This window comes from Ascaphus truei, unplaced genomic scaffold (genome assembly GCF_040206685.1).
Source record: "Ascaphus truei isolate aAscTru1 unplaced genomic scaffold, aAscTru1.hap1 HAP1_SCAFFOLD_3242, whole genome shotgun sequence".
Taxonomy (NCBI): domain Eukaryota; kingdom Metazoa; phylum Chordata; class Amphibia; order Anura; family Ascaphidae; genus Ascaphus; species Ascaphus truei.
Window position 1 is genome coordinate 2,240 of NW_027456227.1, and position 12,409 is coordinate 14,648.

At 41.7% G+C, this 12,409-nt stretch overlaps 1 long non-coding RNA gene across 1 annotated transcript; it reads left to right on the forward strand.

Moving 5' to 3' along the window:
• Positions 1–589: 589 nt before the first annotated feature.
• LOC142483380 (uncharacterized) lies at positions 590–11,948 on the forward strand. Its single transcript, XR_012797333.1, has 3 exons — positions 590–803; positions 11,692–11,744; positions 11,891–11,948. It is a non-coding gene; the product is annotated as an uncharacterized LOC142483380 (long non-coding RNA).
• The last annotated feature ends 461 nt before the right edge of the window (positions 11,949–12,409 follow it).

Sequence of the window (12,409 nt, forward strand, 5' to 3'; positions counted from 1 at the left end):
ACTGACTCCTGACTAACTGACAAACTGACTCCTGACTAACTGACAAACTGACTCCTGACTAACTGACAAACTGACTCCTGACTGACTGACAAACTGACTCCTGACTGACTGACAAACTGACTCCTGACTAACTGACAAACTGACTCCTGACTGACTGACAAACTGACTCCTGACTGACTGACAAACTGACTCCTGACTAACTGACAAACTGACTCCTGACTGACTGACAAACTGACTCCTGACTGACTGACAAACTGACTCCTGACTGACTGACAAACTGACTCCTGACTGACTGACAAACTGACTCCTGACTGACTGACAAACTGACTCCTGACTGACTGACAAACTGACTCCTGACTGACTGACAAACTGACTCCTGACTAACTGACAAACTGACTCCTGACTAACTGACAAACTGACTCCTGACTAACTGACAAACTGACTCCTGACTGACTGACAAACTGACTCCTGACTAACTGCCTCACTCCCTACTGTCAGAATCTCTCAGCCCTATTGGTTGCCTGGCAACATGTGGACTGCAGCCCCTGGGTGTGTTGGAACTTGCAGTTCCCTTGCTGCTATACTCCGATGGAAAGGTAAGGGGACAAACAGGGGATGAGGGGGACCCAGGCTATATTATTTATAACTAGTATTAGTAACTATACATGTCAGTGTCTGCAGCTCTGCTGTAGCCTACTGGGACTGGAGGCGCTGTAACCAAATGAAAAGAAGCTGAGGATCACCTAAAGCCTGTCCTGTTCCCCACAACATCGCGGAAGCTCATCTCTCTTGGACCGTCACAGGTAACCAGCACCACACATACCTGTAGCTTAGGCAAAATCTCCCCGGAGGCGAAGCAGTGCTACACTAGTATTAGTAACTATACATTTTCGTGTAATATTATTTATAACTAGTATTAGTAACTATACATTTTCGTGTAATATTATTTATAACTAGTATTAGTAACTATACATTTTCGTGTAATATTATTTATAACTAGTATTAGTAACTATACATTTTCGTGTAATATTATTTATAACTAGTATTAGTAACTATACATTTTCGTGTAATATTATTTATAACTAGTATTAGTAACTATACATTTTCGTGTAATATTATTTATAACTAGTATTAGTAACTATACATTTTCGTGTAATATTATTTATAACTAGTATTAGTAACTATACATTTTCGTGTAATATTATTTATAACTAGTATTAGTAACTATACATTTTCGTGTAATATTATTTATAACTAGTATTAGTAACTATACATTTTCGTGTAATATTATTTATAACTAGTATTAGTAACTATACATTTTCATGTAATATTATTTATAACTAGTATTAGTAACATACATTTTTTGTGTAATATTATTTATAACTAGTATTAGTAACATACATTTTCGTGTAATATTATTTATAACTAGTATAACACCCTTTCCCCCCTCCCCTAAGCGAAATCTACCATGTTACGTGTACTCTGGTGCTGAGTAGCTCACCTGTTGTAGGCCAGGAAGCCTGAGTCTCCGCTGTTAGTGGGAATAGCAACGGGACAGATCGGTACTTCTTCGGTGCAGCGCCTCCATCCTGTAGGGTAGCTGCTGTAGGCAGATGGTATTCCCTACAGGAACCCCCGGTTTAAGTAATGACACAGAGAAGTGGAACCGTTCACCTTTTATTTGGCGGGCCAGGACCCGATTCCATCTCTTGCAAGCGAGGGACTTCTTACACGACCACCATATCATATCTTCCCTCGCATATTGCATTGCTGTCATTCCCTGACTAGTCACCCCGAGGCCGTTGAGGTACATGAGGCTAGTCGCCACCCCCTTACCCCCTGATGGGGTAATTCAGAACCCCGCCTCACTCACTGGGGAGAAGACTACATCCTGGAATCGTTCTCCTCTAAATTTGGGTTAGGAGCCTCTTATATACCTGAGGAGGGGTTAGTGACGCTGCCCCAAACTGGGCAGGTGTTAGAGGAGGTGCCAGTGTTAGAGGAGGTACCGGTGTCACACCATACTACATGTGACACCTTACACTCTCCCCCCCCCCCCAAGCGGCATGACGCTCCCAATTGCTATCCAGCCTGCACCTGGCTATAGCAACAATATTGCTAGTGTGCCAGCGGACTCACACCCTGGCCATGTGGAGGGATTTAACTGACACTGCCTGCACTTACCAGGACCTACATGTCAGGGCCGGGAAACACATAGCCAGGGGCACTAGGCTACACTAGTATTAGTAAGTATACATTTCCATGTACAGGTGGTCCTCGGGGTCCGACGGTGCGCTTTCCATTGAACGCCTTATCCGAAACCGCGTAATGCAGTTCGATGGACGCGTTATCCGACATCGGAACCGCTTATCCAACGGTCACTACCGCCGATTAACATGGACCCGCAATCTGACGGTCCGTTACCCGGCGTTTTGCAGGACGCATTACGTCGGATAAGCGAGGACCACCTGTAGTATTATTTATAATAATCATACTGTGAAAATAAACACAAAATGTATTATATATATATATATATATATATATAAAATGAAACATCCGCACTAACCCTATTGAGATTCCTTTTAACGTTCCGATTATGACGCACAGAAATGTTCCGTTTTAGTACATATTATTCCTGTACGTGTGTGCCAAAACAAATAATATATCTGGGGACGAAGCTGACCGGATGGCGCGGTTTGAGCGTAGAACAGAGGCGCACACGAGCACAATTGGGGTTGACATGTGGTGATGCTTGGTGCATAGGCACCTCCTATATGATCCAGATCAATAGTAGATTTCATGCTTCTGAATATTATCATTTCTTTCCTTACTTTGTAGATAGACAATATCAGGAAATTACTTAGTAAAATTAGATTTTTTTTTTTACATTTGGCGCCCAGTAAGCAGTTTAATACCACGTGTTTCTACGGAGACATTAGGGTTTCATAGAATTTTGGACAGCGAACATTTTTAAATGAAACAATTGAATTTTCTAAATGGTATGGCGGAGCACTTAGCTTAAGAGAATACACTTCCAAATCAAAAGCCTCTCAATCATTGTAAATAATATTTAGAGGATTTTGTGCTCTATGTTTTCCAGCAAGTTCACATTTTCATTGAATGTTTCACTGGCTCATGCACACATAGGTGATGTACGAATTTATTATTTCTTATGTATTTCTGTTGTTTTACATTGCAAGAGACATCTGGTTGACAGGGACTTGGAAAATGAGCAATAAACTTGAGGCTGCATTTATAGCAATCATATTTATTAAATGCTTTAAGATATGTTTAACCTTTTTGAACAGAAAAACTAGGTCAAAGTTTTTCAAATGGGTAAATGTGTTCTCAATAGCATGGTGGATTTAGGGGAACATGTGGTTTTCATTATTTTCATATTTGGGTAAAATGAGTATTTGTAGCAAAGCAAATTTGCAGACCCCCTACTGACATCAAGATCTGTGCCCCTACCGGCGAAATAAAAGGTACGTTTAGCATGATTGGTAAGTAATAGGAGCACATATGCTGCTGGAGTCAGCTGGGTCTTTGTATTACCATTAGCTCATATCAGAATCATTGTGTCTTTGTGCAGGGCCCAATTTAAGGGGAAGAGACACAGGGTCAGTAATGTACTGTAGGGTCGTGTAGGAGAGCTGAACAGTCACACCATGATTACAAATGGGTGTCTTAAAGCCCTCTGCTATATTGTATGTTAAAAGGGCTGTGCCTTGGTCACTATGAACAAATAAGTGATAAATACAGTATGGGTTATTTAAATGAACTATTGTAAACGCCAACATCAGAGAAACAAAGTTATGCATAAATACTGCTGGGAAGCGCTGTATAAATAAAGATATAGTTACATACATATGGCACTGTACTTGCCACATTTTAACACGTTCACTTGGGTTACAATGTTTCTAGCACAGTGGGGAAGATTACACAATTCCCCAGCATGCCCGGGATTACACAATACATTATCCGGGAGCCACCAACGCGCATTCTGCACTATCGCACCCGAGTTGGCAATAAATGCTTTAATTTACTTTAATGGCTGGTACTGGCGATTCAGCCGTGATAGTGCCGATCGGGATTTGATAAATTCCGCCCACTGTCGCCTCTGAATTGATGTTCTATTTTGATCAAATGCAGTGAATACGAAATTACAAGACATTTTGCAGTAGGGTGAACCTAATTATACTACATATACATTTACACGTTAAGCGCCAAGTGAAGATTAATTCTGTGTGTCAAAACCGAGAACACCAAAACCCGAATAAAAGACAAGAGCTTTGGAGATTCAGCTCTGGTAATTGGATCCTTTAAAAAAAAAAAAAGGTCAGTTCAGGCGAAGAACACAGTCCTTGATACATCACCAAAATGATCAATTGATACAGAAACACGGTCCCTGAAGCATGGTGAGAAGAAAGGGGTCCCCCAGCCAAAACTCCCGCTCCAACGCATTTTGACAACTGTCTTCTGGGAGTGGAGTTTGCACATGAAAGAACGTACTGTTTGTTGCTGTCCCCTCTGTGATTTGAGAAGGCTGGTTGGAGCCCCCCTCCGTTTTATCATTCTCCCCTGTTTTTATATAATTAATAAATTATTTTGTCGGTATACAGTACCTGTGTGCTCCTCTTTAGATATCTTTTCGTGTGTGTATACAGCACACACACACCACACACACCACACACACTCTTTGAATTCTATGGTTTTACATATCAGGACATAAAAAGCTGTGTGTGTTGTGCACGCGCATAGTAAGTGAAACTTCTGTGTGTGTTGTCAGCAACATATAAAGTAACAATAATATTAGATGTTGTTATAGATGTTTGTAATAAAATGGAATCATTTTTAGATGTTACAATTGTATAGTTTTATTTTTAATACATGAAATAATCGACTTATGATAATTGAAGTAAGATAAATATATTGTTGATTGTAAACTATGTAAATGTCATTGAAAAACCGCATTAATAGTGGATCCAGATGTTGTAGTTTGTACTGTATGGCTGGATTGGTGTTGAGAGTTAAATTGAATTTTTATTTACTTATTGGTGTTTGTTTTGATGTTTTCGTAGCCCTAGTACGAGCACGATACTCACGCACTCTTTCTGTGTTATTCTTAGCCATTTTTATTTTTGGGATTATTTTGAGATAATTTTTTTGAGATTATTTTGAACGTAATTTTATTTCTGCGCATAACTGTAAATTCCGTGTGTGTGTGTGAATATATGTGTGTCTGTGTGTGTGTGTGAATATGTGTGTGTCTGTGTGTGTGTGAATATGTGTGTGTTTGTGTGTGTGAATATGTGTGTGTTTGTGTGTGTGAATATGTGTGTGTGTGTGTATGTGTCTGTGTCTGTGTGACTTGTTGAAGTTGAGGCGGTGTTCGCTGCTGCAGATGCGCAGTATGCGCGAGCAATGCCAGCCGCTTCTGCGCATGCGTGGCGTCCGTCAGCGGTGCCATCACTACTGCACATGCGCGGCATCTGACAGCGGGCATGTGGGGGGAGCAGCGGCCTTTAGGAGCGTGACGTCATTTCCGTTTCACATTTTCGTCTCCATGAAGGAGTTTTGTTCCATCAAAATTGACTAGGTGCCACAAAGAAGTTTCACTTCAAATACCCAGTAGCCATAACGGACATTGATATAATAACATTTTTGGTCAATTATGCCAATTACCACCTAAGCAGTATGGTATTGTAGCTCCTCCTACCTACAATTCATTTGTTCTAGAACGTACGTTTCACATGTGACACATTTTTCAAAATGTCTTCGCAAACTTTTTAACCGTTTTTGTCCAAATTCCATTTCTGCCAAACCAGTTTGCAGAACTTTGACGGGCTAAACAATTCTCAGTTGTCGTCCGTTGTTACCATCAACTACCTGTCTCACCAATAAATACCGGCTCAGTCACACTTCACAAGCTATTTGCCGCGCATTAAGTCAATGTGCATTTCGGTTTTGTTTAATGATGCTACCTGACATCATCAGAGAGAGCTGAAGTCCTATTTTAGGGTCTGGACGGGAGTTCACATTGTTAAATACAATGAAAATGCCCATTGAATTGATGGTTGGGGAATCGCTTGAGAACTCTGAGACGCACATTTCTTTCGTGAATAAAAAGGGCCAATTTTGTATGGTTCGCAAACTTGGTGAAAGCTTTGCAGACCTATCCAACATACAATACCTCATTTTATAACCTCAAACAAGAAAGCTGACTCCAGCAGGGTACATTTAATAATGTGTAATCAAAAGTAAAAGAAAATAAATCTCTCTTCTTGGTGAACAAATGTTATGCCTATAAATGGTTGTATGCTTCATTGAAACATTAATACATTTCATTACAGTCTCAGTTTTAAACATTCTAAGGAGCTTTTTTAAACGCTAGCTTTAAAACTATTTGTTTGGGGCAGCAGTGTATAGAATTAAAACATATAAAATATCTTTGTTTGGAGAGTCAAACACAGATGATTTATTTCACCAATCACGCTTACACATATTGATGGCCCTACATTGAGAGAATGGGCATAAAGACAAAAGGTTTCTGACAACTCATAACATTTTTCAAAATCTAACATAATTTACAGCAAATTGCATAAAAACATTAGTGCTGCAAAGTAACATTAAGTGACGTAAAATAACAATCTGAAACCATCAATATCTCCAGATTCAGGATGTCATATTAATCTGGTTTGCTGGCTGATTCGATTTCCCCCATATATATATTTTAATATCACTTGTACAAACATTCCGTTGTATATTGAAGTTACAGTAACTGGACTCAGGCAGCTCTGGTATAGGGAAAGAAATATTAGGTATGTCAATAACAGTTATTAAGGGTTGGTTGAAAAGAAAAGTAATAAACAAGAGTTCAAGGAAATGTCTGTCGTAACCAGATGGAATTTCATATTTGGTTCATTTGTAATATTTTCATATTTTAGAAAAGGCACTATACTCCATTTCAAATTGATACCAGATTCCGTTAGTATGGTAGATTGCTTTTTTTAAACATTATTGCTGTCTCCAAAGCCCTGATTATATATTTGCTTTGCCAAAGTTTTACACTATTTTGACTGGATGTTTCCATAAAGAGAAACCTCAGAAATAAACAGTGAGGAAAAATATTTCTCTTTCTCCAGATAACCTCATTCTCCGTTCATCTTCAGAATAAAAAGTTACTTTTCCCCCTCTGTTTAACTCCTTCATTGCCAAATGGACCTGCCTTGCTTTGCAATGTGTTCTAGGTTTCAGAAGAGGGTAACTGGTACAGTAGAGGCAACTCTTATTCTAACAAAAACCAGTGGCAATTCCCCAAAAGACCCAGGTACACCCAGGTACATTCTGAATACATGCCTTAAACTTTCCTTAAACTAGCCCTAGCATTTCTGCATTGATTAATGGCCTATCAGATTAACAGCGGGGGTCCCTGGCAGTCCCATTCAAACTGAATTGGACTGCCAGGGATCCCTGCTGTGTTAATCCTATGGGTCGTTAGTCAATGCAGAAATGCCTTAAACGTGCCTCAAACTAGCCCAGAACATACCCAGCACATACCCAGCACACACCCAGCACATACCCAGCACATACCCAGCACACACCCAGCACATACCTTGCACATACCCAGAATGTAACCCGGCTAGTTTACAGCAAATGTTAGAATAAACGTTGCCTCTACTGTATGTGACGTGTCATGCTACATGCTAGCTACATACTACATGCATTCTGTTTAGAGCATGTTCCTAGTTTTTATCTCAAGTATTTGGTTCATTGTTCACGGGATATATGGTCAGAATGGGCAAACTCACAATGTAACTGACAAGCAGCGTTCTTATTCAGTTATATCCTTCATTGTATCATTAGGCCAGAGAGTCCAGTCCTCAGGCCCCCCGCCCACCCCAACAGGTAAGGTTTTAAGGATAATCCTGCTTCAGCACAGATTGCTCAATCAGTGGCTCAGTCTTTGACCTAAAACCTGACCTGTCGGGGTGGTCTTGAAGGCTGGAGTGGAGACCCTCTGCTTTATGCTACGCGATGAACGCTCCCCACATAGCACGTGCCAGTTGGAGAATTTATTTTGACACAAGTTAAAAAAGGAATACTATAAAGACGCATGTGAAGCACGGACTGTGATGGACGCCTGAGAGACGGGCTCCGGGCTGAGGCGGGCAGAGCGGCGGAATTGATTTGATCTAGGATCCCAAATCATATCCCAAAAACACAATCCAGGCCATCGGAACCCACCCTGATGTCCCAGATGCCCACAAAACAAAATAAACCTGCAGCAAGAGGCGCATTAATACTTTAACAGGAAGGATCTCCCGGCAGCGTCTCAAGATGGCGGAGGCTCACCACATGGCACACAAAATGAGAGGTCGGGATCTGAGTCAGACCTGTAGGAGATTCCGCTTTACCCCACCAAGCAGGACATTGAGGACATATGCACTAGGCTCCAAAATATTGTCCAGATGGAGATGCAGTTGGCACTCACAGGAATCCTGCAGGATATAACCGCCTTGGGATCCCACACAAATCAGTAAGAAGAAAAGATGGATGCCACAGCAGAGGCCCTGCAGTCCACAGAGGCCAAGGTCCAGGTCCTGCAAACCTGAATGGAGAAAATGGCCACCCAGCAAGAGGACACAGACAACCGGGCAAGGCAAAACAACCTATGGATTTGGAATATTGCGGAGTCAGTAGTGGACCTGGATGACTTCTTGGGGCGATGGGTCCGGGTCCTCCTGTCGAAGCTGCTTCCGGAGCAACTGTAGATGGACAGGTTCCACCGGGCTCTCTGCCCAAAACCCCCACTGGACCATACAGCCAGAGATGTGGTTCTCAGGCTACACTTTTACAAAACTAAAGAGGCCCTCCTACGTGCCACCTGTGATGAACGATCCCACACATTTGAAAATATGCCCCTTCAGGTGTTCCAGAACATAGCCCAAGCCACACTGGCCCAGAGAAGAACCCCGAGACCAGTGACCAAGCTACTTCAGGACAAGGGAGTCCGTTACCGATGGAGGTTCCTGGAAAGCCTGGCGATCGATCCCCCACATGGCCAACAGTCCCTAGGCCTCAGCTGGCCTCGGCGCCGGAGTGGCATAGAGTGCCAGAAAGGAGATGCACAGACAAACATCAACCCCGTTCATGGTCCCAGCTAGAAAAAGAAGGCTGACGGTTCCACATCACTCCTTCCTGGAATTAACCAGAGACCTGTTGGGAGTGAGGTAAAAGCATCCTGAGTGTCCAGCCAGGACATTGGGCTTGCTGACCCGAACCATTGCACAGACATTTGACAATGCAGACATTGTCCGTTTACAACCTATAGGGGGCTATGCACTAAGCTCAATGGCTTTGCGTTCTGATTTGGCCAAAAAGCAGGTTCTTAAAAAGTGAAGCCGGGGACGCGATGCACTAAGGCCTTGAGGCCATTTTTTAACGTACCTGCTCAAAATAGCTCAAAACAGCCACAGCGTACGTGTTGCTTTTTTCCCCCCTGCTAGCGTTCTAAACCTTTCCGTTCGCTAGCTGATAGAAAAAAAAGCTGCATGTAACATTTGCATGGAGATTTGCCATCTCCATGCAAGACTGTTACAGGCGATTGTACACTAAATAAATATATTTTAATAATAGTGAACATGAGCAGGGGGTCTCCGGAGCTGAACCGCATTGGTTTCAGGTCCGAGGACCCCCTACTTCAGGAGTTACAGGCCCTGTTATGGGGTGCCGGTATCCCCTGCAGTTTAAAGCTCCCGCGTCACGTGACCAGGTTATTTACATTCTGCAGGGGATACCGGCACCCCATAAAGGTGCCTATATCTCCTGAAGTAGGGGATCCTCGGACCTGAAACCAATGCGGTTCAGCTCAGGAGACCCCCTGCACATCTACACTAGTATTAAAACACACATAACAATAAACAATAATTCATCACCGTAGCGGCTATACAGTAATGAAGCTGCTTTAATGTATTTTTAATAATAGTGTGCGGGAGCAGGGGGTCCCCTTAGCTGAACCGCATTGCTTTCTGCCTCAGAGATCCCCTGCTTCCCGAGTTACAGGGCATCGGGTGCCAGTGCCGCCGCCATCTTTGTAGCGTCCAAGACGCGACATGGGCTCTATAAAGATGGCGTCCGCACTGGCACCGATGCCCCAAACCGGGGCCTGTAACTCGGGAAGCAGGGGGTCTCTGAGGCAGAAATCAATGCAGTTCAGTTCAGGGGACCCCCTGCTCCCGCACACTATTAATAAAAATGCATTAATGCAGCTTCATTACCTTAGCGGATAGCCGCTAAGGCAATGAAGGGGTTAAGGCACATTAGCATGTTTATTGGGGACAATTGTCCCCAATAAACAACGCACATCCCCCCCGCCCCCTAACACATACAGTACTGTAATGGGCAAAATTACTATTATCCACATATGGATAATAATGCATTTGCCCATTTTAAATACATATAAATGACAATAAATACAGTAAAAACATTTTACACTTAAGTTTTACAGGCACCCACGATGAAGGCCGCCTTCATCCTCATCTTCATTCTGCCCATGCCCCTCCGGTGCTGCAAAACATGCACAACAATCACAATAGCCAATGTAATGTCCCCTAACCCCTTAATCACCATAGCGGTTATTAACCGCTACAGTTATTAAGGGGTTAACCCACCCTAACCCACCACTCGGGAGGCTTACATACCATCCCACACTAACCCCCCACCCCGTGAGGCCTAACCACCCTCACCCACTACCCACAAGGGAGGCCTACCCACATACCCTTGGGGCCAATACACCCCCCAACACCCCCAACACATACAGTACAATAATGTGCAAAATAAGTATTATCCAGATATGGATCATATATTATTTGCCCATTATGAAACACATAAAACATGCACAAATCAAAACATGAATTTTTAATCTTAAAATCACCACATTGCATGTTACAATAAATCCAGCATCTATTGTAAATATAAGGCAACAAATCAGCAGCTCCACAAATGTCTATGAAATGTCACACAATTGCATTGAGTGTGTACATGATGCAATTAATCTGTGCATCATGTAACACTATGCAAAATATATGTAACAATAAAATACACTATGAACAATGTCCCCTAACCACCAATGCCATCATGAAAATCAAATAGAAACTAACCAACATAAATACAATTAGCATCAATCAATTAATCCATTTCCTAAAACAATTAAAATACAATAGAAATCAATTATACAATTCCCTATTCAATTCCTAAAGCCAAACCATTGCCAAAACAATTCTAATTTAAAGTAACCACCATCATTCTAATCTAAGTACCATAAAGAAGCCATTACCTAAATACAAATTACAATATTCACAACAATGACAAAATAAAGCTGCTAAATACATTAGCCATACATTAAAAGAACCTAAACATGAGCCAAACAATCAATTATTATCCCTGTATGTCTATCCATACAGATAGATAAACATAACATACAGGGGCAATAATACAGCATAAAATACAAAGCATTTACATTCAAAATTCACATACAATACACCCATTCAGTGTCCGTGAATGTATTATATAGATAGATACATTCACAGGCATTAAATGAGACGGAAAAAATAAAAGACATGAATGAAAAATCATAAAAACCTGTAAAAGTAAAAATAATCAACTTTTCTTTTGTTTACTCACCATTAGATGTCCACTCACCGAAATCCAAGCGACCTGGAAGCACAGGAACCAATCCACAGGTAAGCCATAAAATAAAAATCATAACAAAAAGAGGTGTATTGCCCTCACAGACGATAAGAAATCAGCTGACAACATTATTCTCCTGCGAGAAACCCACCTTAAATGATCTGACCCCCAACGAATTTATGATAAAAACTTTCCGCAGGTGTTCCTGACCTCGGCACCAGTAAAGAAAAATGCGTGGCAATTCTCCTTCACAAAAGGTTCCCTTTCATCCTAAATAGGGTGGTGCCGGACGGGCAGGGGAGTGTATCAGGTTCATTACATGGCACAGAGGTTATGATATCAAATGTCTGCCCCCAACACCAAACTCTATAGATTTGTAACCACATTTTTCAAAAAGCTGGGACATTTAGCAAAAGGCAAGATCATACTGGGTGGGAACTTTAATACCACACTCAATAGATCTATGGAAAGGTCATCCCTCATGTCACAGAGCCAATTGTCCGAGACTCCAGATGACCATTTGAAATTAATAAAACACTTAAAGGTGTTTGGCCTAGTGGATACCTGGCAGGAGATAAACCCCAGGGCCTGGGACATCACATTTTACTTAAACCCTCACAGACTATATACGAGAATAGATTACATCTTTATTTCAGACCCCCATGTCACCCAAATACAGTCAGCAAACATTAAAAGTATGACGTGGTCTGATCATGCT